This window comes from Rhinatrema bivittatum, chromosome 16, assembly GCF_901001135.1.
Source record: "Rhinatrema bivittatum chromosome 16, aRhiBiv1.1, whole genome shotgun sequence".
NCBI classification, from domain to species: Eukaryota; Metazoa; Chordata; class Amphibia; order Gymnophiona; family Rhinatrematidae; genus Rhinatrema; species Rhinatrema bivittatum.
In genome coordinates this window covers 31,225,333-31,245,743 of record NC_042630.1, presented here as the reverse complement: position 1 = coordinate 31,245,743, position 20,411 = coordinate 31,225,333, and the positions used below count along the sequence as shown (strand labels likewise).

At 41.6% G+C, this 20,411-nt stretch overlaps 1 protein-coding gene across 2 annotated transcripts in view; it reads right to left on the bottom strand.

The window, feature by feature from the left end:
- Nucleotides 1-19,410, bottom strand: part of OTUD7B (OTU deubiquitinase 7B) — a 99,012-nt gene extending 79,602 nt beyond the window's left edge. Inside the window, exon 1 of one of the 2 annotated variants that reach the window (XM_029581082.1) lies at nt 19,053-19,410. The gene's annotated coding sequence lies outside the window, so the exon portion shown is untranslated. The remainder of the gene's footprint in view (nt 1-19,052) is intronic. The other variant, XM_029581083.1, reaches the window with a different exon arrangement.
- Between the last annotated feature and the right edge of the window lie 1,001 nt (nt 19,411-20,411).

Sequence of the window (20,411 nt, the reverse complement as noted above, 5' to 3'; positions counted from 1 at the left end):
CATCCAGTTCATTTCCATATGCATTTATTTTTGCTACTCATCAGGTGTAATTCTGAATAAAAGCATATGAAGTGCTTGAGGGGTCTGGGTAAACTGGGGGGGGGGGGGGGGGGGGGGAGTGCAGGCTAAAGAGTCAGGGGAGTCTTGATGGCCTAGATATAGACTGGTTAAACTGGTCCTTTCCTTTATACACATTACAGTTTACTCACTTGTGTGTTTAAATGCAGACAATTCCCAGCTGTTCGTGTCCATGGTTAAAATTAGGAGCACACATACATGTGCACCTATATGTGCGCAGGATATAAGATTTCAGTGTATGTTGCCATGTGCCCATATACATGTATATATGGGTGTGCACTGATTTTAAAAGTTACTCTCCCTATGTATGAAAATTTTTTTTTTTTTAATTCTTCTATAGGCAAACCTGCAATGCTCCTACACTCCAAAAGATTGATTGCTTAATCCTTGCTGTATCTGATTGATCCATATTGACTGTGATATTCCAGTAATTGCAATATTCTCACATGCTGCATGGATCAACCAGATCTTATTCCATAGCAAGTAATTTTAATCTTCTTCTCCACAGTCAGTACCACTGGGCTCCTTTGCTTGGGGTGGTGTAATAGACTAGAGCTGATATGTGAAACGTTCACGTCTTCCTCTAAACTTGGCAACACATTCCTCCCTTATCAGTGTTCACTCCTTAGCAGAGTAGGACTATGCTGCCATGGCTGCTGCAGTTTTGACAGTCTCATTTTTTAAATTTGTTTTCTTTACCTTTATAAAAAAAAAAAAAAAAAAAAAAAAACAGTTGGCACCTGTGGGCTTCAGTTTTAAAGGTCTTAGGACAGAAGCCACCTCAGTAGTGTTATGAAATTGTCTTGCATTGGGGATCAATATGAGTAGCTTACTGTGTTATAGGGAGTGTGCCAGTTGCCAGAGGATGTGGTTAGTGCAGTTAGTGTAGTTGGGTTCAAAAAAAGGTTTGGATAAGTTCTTGGAGGAGAAGTCCATTAATGGCTATTAATCAAGCTGACTTAGGGAACAGCCACTGCTATTAATTGCATCAGTAGCTTGGGATCTTCTTAGTGTTTGGGTAATTGCCGGGTTCTTGTGGCCTGGTTTGGCCTCTGTTGGGGGCAGGATGCTGGGCTTGATGGACCCTTGGTCTGACCCAGCATGGCAATTTCTTATGTTCTTATGCCTGAACTATAGAAAAACATATCGCTCTTGTCCAAAGAACTGACGCTGTAGTGGTGCAGCAGGTAACCAGTTGACAGAGAGCGCACAATTCCTCAGTGCCCTGGGGGCTGACTGCTTCTCAGACTTCTGGACACCATCACCCACACCTTGAGCAAGAGGAAGTTGTACTTTAAGCTATAAATCAAACAAACATTCCCAATGAAGATGTGGAGTGCTGATATCTGCAGAGGCTGCAGGACCTATAACAGGAAACGTGTATTGTTGATGTTGCACTTAAAGTTCTGACAAAATAAGCTTATGGGAATTTCAAGACCACCACACAAATTTCTGTGAAATTTTTGAATTTGCATATAATCTGCTTCTTGCCAAAATTACATTTAAAAGGAGGTATCCATTCCTTACAACTCTACACAGTTTAAACTCTTAAAAATTGAAGGCTTGCTTAGAAAAGTTAGTTAAAAACTAAATTTGGTAAAGCAAGGTCTAACTTGGCGGTGGAACTGGGGATAGAATAAAAAATAAAAAGGAGGTACAGACTTCAAGTTACACTGCAGGAGTACTAAATGTTGCCAGAAGTACTATTTTAAGACATACAGAACTGTATTTCAATTTAAAACTTCATCTGGTTCAAAATTATTTCCTGTATTCTTGAGTCAAGCAAGCGATAGAGTTTCTCCCGATCACTGAATCAGCATGGGCCTGCAGAATGGAAGAGGAGACACTGGCATATCCTCACTCACAACCTTCCCCAAGGAATTCAAAGTGGGGTTCACCCTTAATTCACATAGATTTTATGCCAGCACCATAGAGAACAAACTTTCAGTTGCCATAACAGACTAATGGGGTATATTTTTTTTCTCTAGGCTGGGACAAAAACAACAAATGTCACAGGACTGTTAAACCTAACCCCTTTTAGAGGATATTGTCACCAAAAGGATGCTTGCAGGTTTACAAGGCATATTTTACTTCTATTCAGCCAGACCTGGCACAAGTAAGAACTGAAAGCCGAGAGATTCTTGTACATCTGATGGTCGCTTTCGAGACAACAGATCACAGAAACATATCTGGCCTTTGTCTCTGCCAAGTCTTAAACTTGCTCACAAATTCAGCTCTGAATTTAACATTCCAGGAAGAGAAAGCAATGAAAATGCTGTTACTGAGGAGCTTGATGAACTCTTTCATCCTTGTAGTCACAATCTGCTCCTTACCAAACCTCCATAAAATTTACTACTCCCCTAAAATAGTGAAATCCATGAGCTAATTGCAGAAGAGAATAAAAAGGCTATGATTTTCTGACAACCTTTCTTTAGCTTCAACCTTGCTCCACAGCACCCGATCAATTTCTCTGCAATCCTTTGATATTTGTACAGAAAATAAAAGTAAGCTAAACCCTCACCTTGGGATGAGAGGAAAATCAGCCATAATACAGCAGTCTGTCCCGTCCCCCCAATTATGCACAAAATAAACCCATCTGGAGACACTAACCCAAAAGAACTAAAAAGAAAAACACTGGTATAGAAAATATGAACAAAACAGTACACAGCGATTGACTACATGTCTTCCCCCCCCCCCCTGAAATGCAAATTACAATTCCAGCAAGGTACATTGCATATTTTTACAGCAGTGGTGGATCTCTCAGAGAGCTATAGATCCATGAATCTGATTATGAATTCTCAGACTGGTAAAATAAAAAATTTTCATATTATTACGAACTCCTATCATTCAAACAAATGAAACCATCTTTTTGTTTGTTTCTTATTCATCTGGGTAAAACTGTGCTCAAAACAGAAAACAAAAACACAATGTTTTAAACCAACAGCTTAAAACACATTAAATCATAAAAAGCATACAAAATTAAAACATATACATAACAGACACCAGGAGTAAGTTACATGGTTTCTATAGATATGAAAAAAAATGTATTTAAAGGAAATTTTTCTATGTACATTTAAATATATGAGAGACTTATTAAATTGGGACTGGAATGTCCAGGCAGCTCTAATTGCATCAGGTTGCCTTTGGTCATGACAATGTTTTAACAGTGTCAAAACTAACCTAAGTTTAGAGTTGCAGATTGCTGTGGTTTAAAATCTCTGCTTTATGATTAGATGTCCTCTATTCCAAGCACCAAGACCTTTTTTGAGATTTATAACCACATGCCAAAATGTTAATATCTTCTAGCTTGAGATCCAACTATGAATGTCACATTTCAATAGTAACTCTTGCACTTAGATCATCAGCTTGAAAGAATCTAAAGTGCAGAGGTAGAGAGTTGAGCTCTTTATATAAATTGTATGATTATTCTGACCTTTCCCTAAAACGATCTCTAACTAGACACTAAAGAAAAAATTATCTAGAACAGAAAACACTGCCCTTCCTTTTTCAAAATTACTCATGGTATGGCATCATGGAAAAAGGCTTGCCTTAACTACGAGCTACAGGATGTGATGGGTCCTTCTCATTTTTCCTATTCAATGGGAAAAAAAAGTCACTTTAGTGATGACTAATAGCACTGGCTAAAAAGGGTATCATATTCACTAGGTTCTGGATGGTTATTCAAATGGTGCAATTTCCATACATTACTGCTTGGTTTTCTCTGGTTGCCCAAGAGACCACCAAGAGTGAAAACTAAACAGAATGGCTGAAATTGCTTTGAAGCTTGATAATCATTTCACCACCTACTCATGAAAATTGGTGGCCAAATCATTGTGTGCCTTCACCATTTTCCACTACTTATGTAGGCTGGCTATTATGTGGCCACTTACCAACACCGATAACCAAACCTCAACATATGCACCAACTCATTTACATAGCATTCTATGGGGCCGATGTAATAAGATTCAAAGCAAACAGGCACTCGTTATGTACGTGGGTTATTATCACCTCACGTGGCTGAAGCTGCCGCTTCTGCGGGATGTAAAGAGATAAATTATGTAAATGATTTGCGTGCAGAAATCTGCACATGTACGGAAAAATGCACGTACCTAAGTGTGGTACAGGGTCTATGTAATAAGCAGCCGCATCCGCGCTCAAAATCTGCACCGATAATCCGAGCATAAAAGCGAGTGAGCGAGCGAACAGGTCTCCCTATTAAGTGGAAGTATGACACTGGAAAGTATTTTTAATATTTCCAATAACTGTGCTGCAGAAAACATGGCAAGTATTTTCATGGGTGATAATTCACAACAATCGTGCCGCTCTTCTGGACGTGTATCTGTCCACCCAGGAAGCGCCTACCTCTGATGCCGTGAAAAGCGCTTTGCTAAGCTGGCCACGCTGAAGTCGAGATAAGCGCCTGGCTGAACACCTATCAGGCCCCTCATGCTCTTTTCGTGGCAGTAAAATCTTTAAGATCGGGCACCCAGAAAGGCACCTAGCTAATCTTGCTGCTCAGGCGCTCTTCTGGCCATCGTTCAGCTCAGCGCCCAGGGAAGCACCTACCTAAGCTGGCCACTTGGACACAGAGATAGGTGCTCAGCAAGGTGGTTTTCAGGACGCTCTGATGCAGACATAGTCGGCGCTGACACTTAACTCGTGCCCTGACCATAGTGGTAAAAAAAACCTGCACTAGCATTAGCGCAGCTCCCTGCATTGCCTATGATTAGCTAATCACTTCCTTTGCATGCCGTTAGCACGCAGGAAAAACCGTGGGTCTGTAAGCACGTCTGTATGTGCTTTTTTCCTGAACACAAAACCATTACATTCCCGTATAGGGCTTTGCGCGGGAAAATACGCGTACAAACACGCATTCATCCATGCACAAATCCACGGCAGCTTCAGCGCACATTACATCAGCTCCTATGTATTTAAAAAAAAAATACTTAAGACTTCAAGAAGATGCATCCCTGAATGTATCAGAATTTAATTTTATAAAAGCAAGATGATGTAATAGAACTAGGAAACACTAACAATAATCAAACTGCTAAGGCATGCAGAGTGTTTAACATACAAGTACAAACAAAACCATCTCAACCACCCACACAGTCTAAATGCATGACAAACTCGTAGGGCTAAAACATTAACCACACACTTCGGGCTGGCCCAGTGACTCAGTGGCAAGAGCTGTGCACTGCCATACAGAAGACCAGGGTTTGATTTCTGGGTGAAACTTCAGCTCCAAGCTCAGAGGCGTTGCTCACAGCCTATGGAGGGGGGAATGGCATCCCAAGATTGATACCTAATGATTCTACTTGGAGTCCACACTGGCCAAGTTCCAAAGTGCTTTGTGGAACCTAGCTGAAGACTGTTACTGTGATATCTAAGCTAAATTGGGAGGAAGGGGGCAATATAAAGATAGTGAGAAGGCCTGGCTAGCTGCAAATGAAGACTTGCAGTCCTGCAGCCCAACAGAGAGCAGTCCCATAGCAACAGGGCAACATAGCCATGATCTAGCCATGGACTGGCCTCCCACTGAAGGTGACAGAGACAAAAAGCAGTAATAGAGGTCAAGAACACCTGTACAGCCCTAGTTGTGAAGAAGTGAGGAGAAAGGCAGAGGCCAACTGGGGTCTACAGCATTGCAGCAGAAATGAAAATGGGCAAACAGCAGTCGGATTCTCAGGCTGATGCACTCTTATTGAGCACCCGCTTTCCTAACGTGCCCATCCCCCTCTCCTGGGCATGCGACGAAATATGCTAATGAACTGTCATGTTAAAAAGGATGCGCTAGAAGAAATTGTGCGTCTTATTGGGAGTCCAGGAGACACGGCTGTGTGTGGATTAGGAAAACTGATGTTTTATCCCGCAGCAGCTAATTGACCGGCACAATATACACGGCCTAGAGTGTGTATATTGTGTGCCCAGAAATGTTTTTTTATTTCAGGCAAGTCTTTTTAATTTTGCTTGGTGCTACTTTGACAATACTAAGTACAAGGAACCACAGGAAAATGGTATTTTTTGTTTTTAAGTTGAGCCCTTGACATGCAAAAAGACTTTATGCCTGCTCCAGGGTAGGCGTAAAATGTTCTACGTTAAAAAGTGCGCGTCAGGCGCATAGTGATTTTTAAATTGGGGGTAATAGCTAATAGCCTCATTTACATGTGATGAGCGCTATTAATTATGCACTGTTTGCACATGCGAATCCCATTACTGCTTTGGGAGTTATTCTAGCAAGCCATATTGCGTTGGCCCCTCTGTAACCATACTCAAGAGTCAAACCACTGATATTTATTGAAAGGTGGAACAGCATTCCTTCAGTCCTTGTTGCCAGTGAGAGGAGACTCATGAAATAACATCACAAGATACCAGAGCCTTTTCACCAAAACCTTGGAATGAGACTGTAAAGCTGGGCCGGTTAGTCAAAATCCAGACACAGTGTTGACAGGATTTCTTCTATTCGGGGATGCCATGTAAAATTTCTATGAATTGCAGAGAATTTTCACACTTATCAAAATCTGTCTGCATTAAAATATATTTAGGAATTTATTGAATGATGCATGCAGTGTCTCTAGTCTGAGTCATGTTGTCAAGCTGAAGGGAATGAACATTTCCAATATTATAAGACAAAAAGGCTGCTTTTACACTAGAGACAACTATAGCTCATCGGTAAATCTGCCTTTTACTAAATAAGCTGAAAACATAGTAACATAACATAGGAATGACAGCAGGTAAAGAGCTAAACGATCCATCCAGTCTGCCCAGCAGTTTGCTTACAGTAGTAATTTCCGCTCCATGCAAGTTACCCCCATGCCTTCCTTAAAGAGTAGCAACTGCCGTTTTGTGCAAGTTTAGACAATATATTGAGCACTCAGCTAGTTTTGAACATAATCACTTGTTTCCAGAAGTGCTGCAGCTCTCTGCCCCCAATATTCTGAACATGGGAAATATTCTTAGTGTATCTGTAACAAAGAGTCATTCATTGCAATGATACTGGAGCAATTTTCTCCACTGTTTATTTGTTCCACAATCATAAAGGGGCAAGGCCCCTGATTTTCAAAGTCTTGCTGCAAACCTTGCTGAAACAAGTGCTTTGAGTATATTGTTTTGTAAGCAGTAGGGGATGCAGCCATTTGTATTAGACAGTTTATATTTGCCCATTACAGAGCTCTGTGACAACAACCCAAGAATCAAATGTCTTCACTGCCTCTCCATATGAGGTTTCATTCTTCTAACTCAAAGTTAAGAACATGCCATACTGGGTCAGACCAAGGGTCCATCAAGCCCAGCATCCTGTTTCCAACAGTGGCCATTCCAGGCCATAAGAACCTGGCAAGTACCCAAAAACTAAGTCTATTCCATGTTATAGTTGCTAGTAATAGCGGTGGTTATTATCTAAGTCAACTTAATTAATAGCAGGTAATGGACTTCTCCTCCAAGAACTTATCCAATCCTTTTTTAAACTGCACTAACCACATCTTCTGGCATCAAATTCCAGTGTTTAATTGTGTGTTGAGTGAAAAAGATCTCTCTCAGATTAGTTTTAAAATGTGCCACATGCTAACTTCATGGAGTGCTCCCTAGTCTTTCCATTATCCGAAAGAGTAAAAAACCGACTCACATCTACCCGTTCTAGACCTCTCATGATTTTAAACACATCTATCATATTCACCCTCAGCCATCTCTTCTCCAAGCTGAACAGCCCTAACCTCTTCAGTCTTTCCTCATAGGGGAGCTGTTCCATTCCCTTTATCATTTTGGTCGCCCTTCTCTGTACCTTCTCCATTGCAATTATATCTTTTTTGAAATGCGGTGACCAGAATTGTACACAGTATTCAAAGGTGTGGTCTCACCATGAAGCGATACAGAGGCATTATTACATTTTCCGTTTTATTCACCATTCCCTTTCTAATAATTCCCAACATTCTGTTGGCTTTTTTGACTGCCGCAGCACACTGAACCGACGATTTCAATGTGTTATCCACTATGACGCCTAGATCTCTTTCTTGGGTAGTAGCACCTAATATGGAACCTAACATTGTGTAACTATAGCATGGGTTATTTTTCCCTATATGCATCACCTTGCACTTGTCCACATTGAATTTCATTTGCCATTTTGATGCCCAATTTTCCAGCCTCACAAGGTCTTCCTGCAATTTATCACAATCTGCTTGTGATTTAACTACTCTGAACAATTTTGTATCATCTGCAAATTTGATAACCTCACTCGTCGTATTTCTTTCCAAATCATTTATAAATATATTGAAAAAGTAAGGGTCCCAATACAGATCCCTGAGGCACCCCACTGCCCACTCCCTTCCACTGAGAAAATTGTCCATTTAATCCTTCTCTGTTTCCTGTCTTTTAGCCAGTTTGTAATCCACGAAAGGACATCGCCACCTATCCCATGACTTTTTACTTTTCCTAGAAGCCTTTCATGAGGAACTTTGTCAAATGCCTTCTGAAAATCCAAGTATACTACATCCACAGGTTCACCTTTATCCACATGTTTATTAACTCCTTCAAAAAAGTGAAGCAGATGTGTGAGGCAAGACTTGCCTTGGGTAAAGCCATGCTGACTTTGTTCCATTAAACCATGACTTTCTATATGTTTGTGATTTTGATGTTTAGAACACTTTCCACTATTTTTCCTGGCACTGAAGTCAGGCTAACCGGTCTGTAGTTTCTCGGATTGCCCCTGGAGCCCTTTTTAAATATGGGGGTTACATTAGCTATTCTCCAGTCTTCAGGTACAATGGATGATTTTAATGACAGGTCACAAATTTTTACCAATAGGTCTGAAATTTCATTTTTTAGTTCCTTCAGAACTCTGGGGTGTATACCATCCGGTCCAGGTGATTTACTACTCTTCAGTTTGTCAATCAGGTCTACCACATCTTCTAGGTTCACTGTGATTTGGTTCAGTCCATCTGAATCATTACCCATGAAAACCTTCTCCAGTATGAGTACCTCCCCAACATCCTCTTCAGTAAACACCGAAGCAAAGTAATCATTTAATCTTTCCGCGCTGGCCTTATCTTCTCTAAGTGCCCCTTTAACACCTCGCTCTAACAGTCCAACTGACTCCCTCACAGGCTTTCTGCTTCGGATATATTTAAAAAGGCTTTTACTGTGAGTTTTTGCCTCTACGGTCAACTTCTTTTCAAATTCTCTCTTAGCCTGTCTTATCAATGTCTTACATTTAACTTGCCAATGTTTATGCATTATCCTATTTTCTTCTGTTGGATCCTTTTTCCAATTTTTGAATGAAGATCTTTTGGCTAAAATAGCTTCTTTCACCTTCCCTTTTAACCATGCCGGTAATAGTTTTGCCTTCTTTCCACCTTTCTTAATGTGTGGAATACATCTGGATTGTGCTTCTAGGATGGTATTTTTTTTTTTTAACCATGACCACGCCTCTTGCACACTTTTTACTTTTGTAGCTGCTCCTTTCAGTTTTTTTTTCTAACTGTTTTTCTCATTTTATCAAAGTTTCCCTTTTGAAAGTTTTGCACGAGAGCCGTGGATTTGCTTACTGTCCCCCTTCCAGTCATTAAATCAAGTTTGATCATATTATGATCACTATTGCCAAGCGGCCCCACCACCATTACCTCTCTCACCAAATCCTGTTCGCCACTGAGAATTAGATCTAAAATTGCTCCCTCTCTCGTCGGTTCCTGAACCAATTGCTCCATAAAGCTATCATTTATTCCATCCAGGAACTTTATCTCTCTAGCGTGTCCCAATGATACATTTACCCAGTCAATATTGGGGTAATTGAAGTCGCCCATTATTACCGCACTACCAATTTCTACCCATAAAGATTCAATTGTGCATTTAGTCTCATGCAGGATGTTTATCCTGTTGGACTCATAGGAAAAAGTGTCTTCTCCAGTTTGTAGGTGATGCATCCTGTACATAAGAAAAGCTTCAGTTTTTTGTTTTTTTGGGGGGGGGGGGGGGGGCGGGGTTTTTTTTTTTTTTTTTTAAACAACCTCACAAGCATAGCATATTATATATAATCTTCCATTAATGTAGATCTAGGACCCTCTTTTATAGGAATAAGAACAGCTTCCGGTACTGCCTTCTAATGTCAATATTGTCCTAGGCTTCACAATATATGAATAAAAAATGCCATATACACAACAACTCTACCAGGACAAGACTCTTTCAGAGCTGAACCGGAGAAACAGTACACAGAAAGGGCTCAATTCCCAAATCAAACTGAAAAATTTTAAACTCTATTATACAATTCATTCTTAGTTGATCTTCCTATGGATTAAGGCAATTAAAAAAAAGTAACAAAAATACATCTTTAAAAACAATCCTGTGCGAAACATCCACACCCTAGCCAGAACTGAAGTGGGCTTTCAGTTCCTGAGACTGCCAACCAGCAGCACAACTTAAACAAAAACTTTAGATGTTATTTACCAATGCCAGAAAAAAAAAAAAAATCAGCAAGTTTAAAACTACAAAGAGCTGAAAAGGTACCACAAACAGCAAAAGAAAACCAGGAAAACAAGTAAAATTTGAGAGAGAAATCCAAGAATGAACAAAAAGGCACTGACTTTCTATAATAGGCAAATGTGCTTTGGTATCAAGATGTTACATGAAGTCAGTTTGATAGCTTTTCAGCTATTTCTGTGTTGTGTATTTGATACATTTGTAAGATAACAAGAACAAATACATGTGTATTGATAAGCCTATTTATCAGTCAGATCACAGAAATAAAAGCAGCCATTTTCTGGAACGATGCAGCAATGTAGAATTTCACTCAAATGTGATCCAGGATGCTTTATGAATGTATACACCTTTACTGATTATCCAGAACCATCATCTGGCAAAGTGCGCCCCATGAGAGAGAGTCCTCAGGAAATTAAGAAGTCATGGGTTAGAAGGTGATGTCCTATTGTGGACTGGTAACAGGTTAAAAACAGGGAACAAACTATATGGTGTTTTCCCAGTGGAGAAAGGTAAAATAGTGGAGTGCCTCAGGAATCTGTACTGGGACTTGAGCTGTTTAACATTTATAAATGATCTGCAAAAAAAGGGAAATAATGAGCGAGTTGATCAAATTTGCAGAAGACACAAAATTAAGACAAGTAAGATGTGAGGAACTGCAAAACTGACATTGTGAGACTGCAGATCTATGCATCTAAATGTCAGATGAAATTTAATGTGGACAAGTGCAAAATGATGCACATGGCGAAAAAATCATGTTATAGAAACACAATGCTGGGTTCCACTATTAGGCATTGTCAAACGGGAAAATTGCTGTGGACAATATATAGACATTCTCAGCTTAGAGCGAGGCAATAGTTAAAGTAGAATGTTAGGAACGGAAAAAAAAAAAAAAAAAAAGGTAAAATATCATACTGTCTTGGCATTGATCCATGGTGCAACCACACTGAATGACGTATGCCGTTCTGGTAACCCCAGCTCAAAAAAAAAAAAAAAGATACAGCAGAACTAGAAAAGGTCAACAAAAAATGTGTTTGCGAGCATTTGTATACTGTCATTCCAGAATATGACCATGGTGGTCTACGATATAAAACGGGATGGAACAATTCCCCTATGATGTGAGACTATGCAGATTAGGTTTATAAAATTGTAAGTGGAAAAAGTAAACAGAGGCTAGGCATGTATACTTTCAAATATTAAGTCCAAGGGATACCCCTTAAAAGAAACAAATTTGAGAAAGTATTTTCACAGAGGCCATGGTCAGGACACCTAGTGGGTTTAAAAAGGTTTTGAATGGGGGAAAAAAAAAAGCACACACTTGCACCAGCTAGACAAATCAGTTCCCCAGTTATAGCCTAGTCCAACCTGCTCAGACAATGAAGCAGGCAAGTCATGATCCATCTGGCTGATTAAAAAACAGAGTATGACCTTTAAAATTCCATCATGTAGCAGCCTTCAATTATCATCAATAAGATAAAAAATCCTCCCTTTTCTAGTCTGATCAAGGCCGGTGAATTCAGCACAAAAGTTCAAGAATGTGCAATTGTAAAATCTTCTGGATTCTGTTTTCCTTGCATCTTCCCAAACTGAATACTGTATTCATGTATTTTCTACCCATAACAGATTGGCACTTGCTGAAATGGATCTAAAAACACACAACTAAACCCAAGTCTTGAAACCATAAACACTGACATTTTTCTTATCCCAAACAAGGGAACAAAACTTGCCCAGAACCTGGAACCTGAGTGCGCTTACACCATTTATTGTCCTAAAAAGTCCGATTATCTGCAGATTGTTATAACTTATTGAGCAAGAAAATATAAATTTCTTATTTATGACATTAGCATTAATGAAAGAAGGGAACACAGTAACATAGTAATGATGGCAGAAAAGCCAAATGGTCCATCTAGTCTCCCAGCAAGCATATGCTAGCATCTGCCGCACCATGCAGGTTACCCCATGTTTCTTTTAAGGGTAGCAATTGCCACTGCATGCAGTTATTTGATGAGCCTTCTTGAAAATTCACACAGTGCTGATGTGTTTTGCTTATGGACTTGGCCTTAGAAACTTGTGATTTATTTAATGTTTGGGTTCTTTTCAGTTTCTTGTGACTTGGATTGGCCACTGTAGGAAACAGGATACTGGGCTTGATGGACCCTTGATCTGATCCAGTATGGCATATCTTATGTTCTTAAGCAGTCCTGTACTTTTTCACTTATATCCGAGTATCAGTACCCTAAATCATAAAAAATGTCAGGGCCCATACTGGTAGGAGCCTGAATCCAATTAGTCTTCAACCCCAGCTCACTCCCACCGCCATCAAAGCGGAGAGTGATGTAGTTCTGTCAAAAGCAGAAAGACTTTGGTTAAGGGTATTAATCCCTTGCCTTCTGTTACGGGCAGTAATTGCTGCTCTGTGCAGGTTACCCCCATGCTTATCAGATCCCCAGACCGTAGAGGTTGGGGCCCGCAGTTGTCTGAATCTAACTTCCTTTTTCCCTTCTGTTGAAGCAGAAAGCAATGTTGTAGTTGCATCAAAAGTATCAAGGGTAGTAACCGCCGCATCAGCAAATTACCCCCCATGCACCCTTTTCTTCATTTCCAAACTCTAGCTCAGCGATTCACAACCAGTTTGTCACCAAGCACCTTGTGGCAGGTGTTACCCGGTCTCCCACTGCTCTTCCCTCCCCTTCCTGCACCAAGCGAGAAGCAGACGTTCTTCCACTGCTGCCCAAGCTATCAGCACGTTCAATCCCAGTGTTAGTGGAAGTCAGCAACTGCCTCTCTTCTTCCTGCCCCCATGGCCTGAAAGAGGAAGTGATAAGTGATGTGCAGTGGGGCACCTGGGAAGAAGAAAGGGTCATACTGCATTGAAAAGTTGCAGCAGCAGCAGTGGCCCCAAGCAGTAGCATTGGTCTTAAGCAAAATCAGAAGCAGCCAGGAATCAGCAAGGGAGACCGCACTGGCCCCCTGCGGCCAATGGGATTCTGTTTTCTTGGGCCATGGGGGCTGGAGGAGGAGAAGGCTGCTGCAGCTACCATTTGTGCTGGTGGGGGTGGAGTGAGAGATAGAGAGAGCTAGCCCGTCTGCCTGTGTGCGATTGAAAGTGAATGTGCAACCGATTGACAGCCTGTGTAATGGAAAGAACATATATGTGATTAAGATCCTGTGTGAGAGAATATGTATGTGATTGAGAGTGAGTGTGTAAGTAAGAGAAAGCATGTGTGACTAAGAGACCTGTCGGGGAGGTGACTGGTGTGAGACAGCATGGAAATGAGAAGCCTGTGCGTGTGAGTGAGAAAGAAAGTGATTATGGGAATGAGAAGCCTGTGCGTGTAGAAAGAACAAGCATGGGAATAGGAAGCCTGTATATGAGACAGAAAGAGAGGGAGAGACTGGTCGGGAGAATACTGATGTGTGAGAGACAGAAACTGGTCATGGGAAGTGAATGGTGTGTGAGAGAGACCGAGAGACGACTCATGTGCCCAAAGGAAGAGGACAGTTTCAACAGCTACTGTTGCTTCTGGTGTGTGCTACTGGCCTGCAAGGGAGAGGATTAGAAGAGCTGCTGGACAGGGTATGTAGAGATGTTTTCTTTAAGTTTATTTTTCTTGACTGACTGCCATTTTAATTATTGGGTATTATGTGATGTGTCTGCTGTTTTGAAATATTTTATTGGTGTTTGGAATAATTGTTATGAGTTTAATTGTTGGATGTTATTCTGTTCATAGTTGTTTTGAAACATTTCTTCTGTTTATTAGTATAGTTTTATAATTATTTCTCTGAGGGGATGTATAGCTGCTTAGCTTGTTCTGTTTTCCTAATAGGGGGTGTATTGGTGTTTTTTGCCTGATTTAATATTTGTGGTGTTGCCTTTTTATAGATAGGGCTGTTACTGTTTGAGTGCATTCCATAATAGAGGTGTACCTGTGTGCGGGTTAGTTTGTGTACATTACCGCAGATCCTGGAGTATGTAAGGCCCTATATTTGTGTTTCCATTTCTCCAATTTTGCACTGCATTCAGAGTGGCTTTTTGGGTTTCCATTATGGTTTCTATCTCCTTACTTATAATTTGTGGTCTTTCTGTATTTAGTGAAGGTTGGATCTGCAAGTGTGACCGAGGTGAGATATTTTACCAGCAGTCTTATTTGTTGTGTTTTCTCACTAGAACAAGCACTGGTGGTAAACTTCTGTCTCTTCACAAGTAGGGCTATTGCACCTGGTAGTAGAGGGAGTTTATGTTAATGTTACTAAGATGACACTAGAACATCTTTTTTGTAGGGTGAGTTGTATGGGGAATGTCCTAGTTCTGCTTTACATCCATTGGCCCCATGACACTCATGTGTTCAGTGTGTCACACATGTGAGAACCATCTGCCAGATGTGTCTCGTCAGAAGAAAGGTTAAGAACCACTGCTCTAGCCTTTAGATATCCAGAGTGTTTATCCCATTCCACTTTGTTTTAGTTTTAGTCTTCACCACCTCCTCTGGAAGGGTATTCCAGGCATCCACCACCCTCTGCATGAAGAAATATTTCCTGGTGTTTGCTCTAAGTCATCCCTGCTGGAGTTTCATTTCATGACCCTAGTTCTGATTTCTTTACGACAGAAAAAGTTTGAAGTTCATGCATCATTAAAACCTTTCAGATATCTGAAGGTCTGTATCATATCTCCCCTGCACATCCTCTCTGCCAAGGTATTGTTTAGGTCCTTCTGCCTCTTCTCATAAGTCTTCTGATACAGCCCCCACACCATTTTTGCCACCCTTCTCTGGACTACCTCCATCTTGTCCCTATTCTTCCTGAGATACGGGCTCCAGAACTGAATGCTGTACTCAAGATGAGGCCTCACCAAGGACCTATACAAGGGCATAACCACCTCCTTTTTCTTACTGGTTATTCCTCTCCTTATGCAGCCCAGCATTCTTTTGGCTTTAGCTATCACCTTCAGATCGCTAGACACTAACACCTCAAAATCCCTCTCTTACTCCATGCACTTCAGTCTTTCACCCTCATCACATATGGATTATCGCATCCCACATACATGACACTGCACTTCTTGGCACTGAATCCCAGCTGCCAAATTTTTGACCAAGCCAAGCTTTCTTAAATAACTTTTCATTCTCTCTACTCCTTCAGGCGTGTCCACTCTATTGTAGATCTTAGTAATATCCACAAATAGACATATTTTACCTTCTATCCCTTCCGCAATGTCGCTTACAAAGATATTGAATGGAGCTGGTCCCAATACTGATCCTTGTGGCACTCCCGTTAACACCATTTTCTCTTCAGAATAGGTTCCATTTACCATTACCCGCTATCTCCTGACAGCCAGTTTGTAATCCATTCCAGTACCTTGCTGTTGACACCCAAGATTCTCATTTATTCACAAGCCTCCTAAGCAGGTCCATATCAAAAGCTTTGCTGAAATCCAAGTAAATCACAGAGTGCTCTTCCTTGATCCAATTCTCTAGTCACCCAATCAAAAGAAATCAGATTTGTCTGACAGGACTTTCTCCTATTGAATCCATGCTGCCTTGGCTCCAGCAGCTTACTGGACTGTAGATTTTTTTACTAATCTCTCTTTCAACAGAATCTCCATTAATCTTTCCACCATGGAGGTGAGGCTGACCGGCCTGCAGTTTCCAGCCTCCTCTCTGCTACCACTCTTGTGAAGCAGGACCACATCCGCTCTTCTTCAATCTCATGGCACTGCTCCCATTTCCAGGGATCAATTGAACAAACCTTTCAGCGGACCTGCCAGGACATCTCTGAGCTCCCGTGGTATCCTGCAATGTACCTCATCTGGCCCCATGGCCTTTTCCATTTTTAGATTTCCCAGCTCTTCACACCATACATTCTCTTCAGTAAAAGGAGTTGTGTCTACCCCATTCCCATTTATGATCCTGTCAACCAGCAGCAGTCCTTCTCCAGAGTCTTCTTTATTGAACAGAGAACTGAAGTATTTGTTTAATATTTCTGCCATGTCTTTGTCTGTCTCTATACCTTGCTCCTTGTCTGCTTTCAATTTCATTATACCACTTCGGGCCTTCCTTCTTTCTCTAACATATCTGAAAAATATTTTTTGTCACCTCTCAAACTCTGGCAATCCTTTCTTCCACATGACCTTTTGCTTTGATTTCTTTCTTTGTCTCCCTCAGTTTCACCAGGTATTCTTCCCTGTGTTCTTTTTGGGATTCTTTATACATCCTGAATGCTGTTCTTTTTGCTATTAATTTTTTCAGCCACCTCCTTTGTGAACCAAATTATTTTTTTTCTTGTATATTTGTTTACTTTTCTAACATATAAGTTTGTTGCCTTGGTAATAGCTCCTTTTAATTTGGCCCACTGCTGCCAAGTATATCCCCATTTTGTCAAAGCCCATATTTTTGTAATTCAGAACTCAGGTCTTCGTGTGACTTTTCTGTATCTTATTTGTGATATCAAACCATACGGTCTGATTATCACTGCTGCTCAGGTGGACACCTGTCTGGATATTACCCCATAAGTTCATATTGTTGCTGTATTCTATTTAGGTCAGCCTTAACTACAGCAATATCCAGTAACAGCAAAAACATGATGTTATCTGTTAAAAGCCAGAAAATCATGATTAGCGGAACCAGATGGATCAACACAGAACTACTCATCGAATCCTAGGTTTTGAACTATCATTCCAATACATTCTTGGAAATTTCTGATTATCCAATGCAACTCTACAAATACTTAATTACACTAGGAAGGAACAGAGAGGACAGCACCAGTAAACATGGAACCACATAGATAATGACACTAACATATCAAAAAACTTTAATTAGCATGGTAATCTCATTCCCTGAGTGCCCAAACTATTTTTGCATCCCTAGCTCTAACAGGATAGGAATAACTTGCCCTTTTTTCCCCCTCTCCCTAGATTTTACAGTTCCTTCACCTTGGAAGTTTTTCTGGGGACAACTCATATCTTTGGACAGATATTTGCATCAAGTATTATCAAGAAAACAAAATCATCATAAGAAGCCGACATATTAGATCAGACCAAGGATCCAATCAAGCCCAGCATCCTATTCCAATCGTGATCAATCTAGGATACAAGTAACTGGCAAGTACCCAAACATTAAATACATCCCATGCTACTAATACCAGTAATAAGCAATGGCTATTCCCCAAATCAACTTGACTAATAGTTTAAGGCCTTCTCCTCCAGTAACTTGTCCAAACCTTTTTTTTAATCCAGCTAAGCTAACCATTTTAACCACATCCTCTGGCATTGAATTCTAGAGCTTAACTGTACATAGTGAAAAAGAATTTTCTCCCAATTTGTTTTAAATATACTACTTACTAACTTCATGGAGTGCCCCCTTGTCCTATTATCTGAAAGAGTAACTAAGTCGCAGTTACCCATTCTAGCCCCCACGATTTTGTAGACTTCTATCAAATCCCATATCAGCCATCTCTTCTCCAAGTTGAACAGCAGTAACCTCTTTAGCCATTCTATCAACTTTATCGTTTTAGTCACCTTTTGGCTTAGGTATTTCCATTTGAAATTGGAACATGCTTATTTTCATATAACTGGATCACAGAATTTCTGAAACAAGGTTTGATTAAAATGTTCCCTATTATTAGTTAAACAATATTTTCTGCAAAAATAGTCACTGTACTTGCTCTAAAATTTTTTTTAGCAGAACTAGAAAAAACAGGCACTTATATGCTTGATCACTTTTACTACATACTAATGTGGGTCTCATAGGAAAATATGCCACAAACTTGAGGGCCTAAGAGAATAAAGGGGTTTCCCCCGTGTCTCTATGGGGGAAAAAAAAAAAAGTTAGCACATTAGGCCCTGAAGTCTGCACATGTTCTGTTCATATCACTGGTTGATAAGACAGGATGCAATAATTCATAAGATTCACGTCTAGTTAAAGAGCTCCAACTTAACACTAGGTCGAGTAGCAAGCAGTCGATCAAACGAGCTGCCCTTTGCAGAGGCCTGTGCAAGGGAAAGAGTTTAAAGAGCGGCGGCGGCTGGGCATGCACCTGCCCTTGGAGGCCTGACAGCGCCCATCCCCCAACAACAACAACAAAGCTGGACAGGAGCTCGGCCTACCGGGTTAGAAAATAGCAGCAATACCTTTCAAAAACGCCTTCAGCCACTCACCTTTTATAATCAGCATAGTTTTTCATCACGATTTAGAGGTTGGTGGTGGTGGTAGTAGTACCCCCCCCCCCCCCCAAAAAAAAGAGGGACTATCCCAGCACACTACTTTACCAGCCTCCCCTAAATTGTTTTTATCTTTAGTTGTAAAAAGCGCCGAACAAAGACTGAAACAAGTGCAGCACAGGAAGACAAGGGCCTGCCTGCCCACCCCCTCCTCCCTCTTACCCGGCATAGGACCCCTGTGCGGGACACGCAGGAGCTTTACACTACCCTCTCCCTCCCCACCCCCGCCAAGCGATAACGAAACCCGAGCGCCGGCTGAAAGGGAACAGCCATCTCAAGGCTGCAAGCGAGAAAGTTTTACCCTTTGAGACCATTTTGTCCACAGAGGGTCGGCGAAAGGCTCTTTCTCGCCGCAGGTCTCGAAGCAACACCGTCACCAAGTGCCTGTTCTTCCCGCCGGTTCGGAGTGCTTTATGAATTTATAGGCGGGCTTGTTTCTTTTTTTTTTTTTTTTATTAGTATTCCTGCAGCGGAGGCTCCTCGTCGTCGTCACGGCTCTCGCTCTCGCCCTCCTCCTTTCCTCAGTCACCTCCGGCCCTCACCGTGCTGAGGGAGGGGGGAAGGGGGGAGGGGCTGGGCTCGGCGCCGCGCGCCTGCGCGCCAGCACCAGGCCGGAGACGTCACGGGCAACCCGCCGGCGAGAAGCTCTTGGAATCCCAACGGCCGCTTCCGGTCTCGAGGGTAGGCTCTGGGAGTAGTGCGCATGCATTTTGCGTAAGGAACCTTTCCTGTCTGAGGAGAGCGTGCAGTTTCACGCTTGGAGAAAATGTTGGGTTTAGGTAAAATTACTCGAGGGTAGTAAGAGATATTTCATCGTTTTTATATATTTATTTATTTATGTTTTGGGGTTTTTTTTAAGTTTCATAACTATACTGTGCCGTGCTGTGAATGCGCGCTCCGCGGCGCTGCCGAAAGGCTGTTGGGGGACAGCAGGTGACAGCGACTGGTCGGGAATGAAAGGCTGGAGGCGCTGGTGAAGGAGTGAGTGGTGGGGGTGCAGCGGGACCGGGAGCCGCTCGAGGCACTGGGTCCTCGGGTGAAGCGAGGCTCGGTTTTTGTGCTGACCTTGATGGAAGGAATATAACTCCTGCACCGGTCGCTTGCAGTTGCCATGGGAATGTGAAGCCTGAGCATGCGCACTATGGCTCTGAGAGTCCGGAGACCCTGACACACAGGTGCTAAATCGGTCCCCTTTTTTTCTCCTCGCCCGGCCAGTATGTCCTTCCGACCAGTTGGATCTCTTTCTCCCCGCCAAAATAAAAAGTAAGCAGTCAAACTATACCTACGCACTGAAGCTCGTGGACGCTTTTACTTGCTAAACCATGCTTAAAATAAGCAGGTGCATGCTTTCATATTTTAGTGTTTTAGAATTACAAAAGGACCATGGGCCTCCAAGATTGGAGACAAGCGCCTGCGTTATGGAAGATAGGGTAATAACGGTACGGTACTGGAATTTTGAAAAAAAAAACCCAAAACATTTTTGAAAGGCAGAGTCTAACGATTGTGAGTATAGAGACACTGCTTTATGCACAGTGGCCTAACTAAAGTATTTGGAACCGGGGCACCCCCTCAAGGTTCACTTCTCGCCACCCCCCTCCGTCACACAGGCTTCTTCTCTCTCTTGCACACACACAGACTCCATTTGTCTCTCCCTCACACA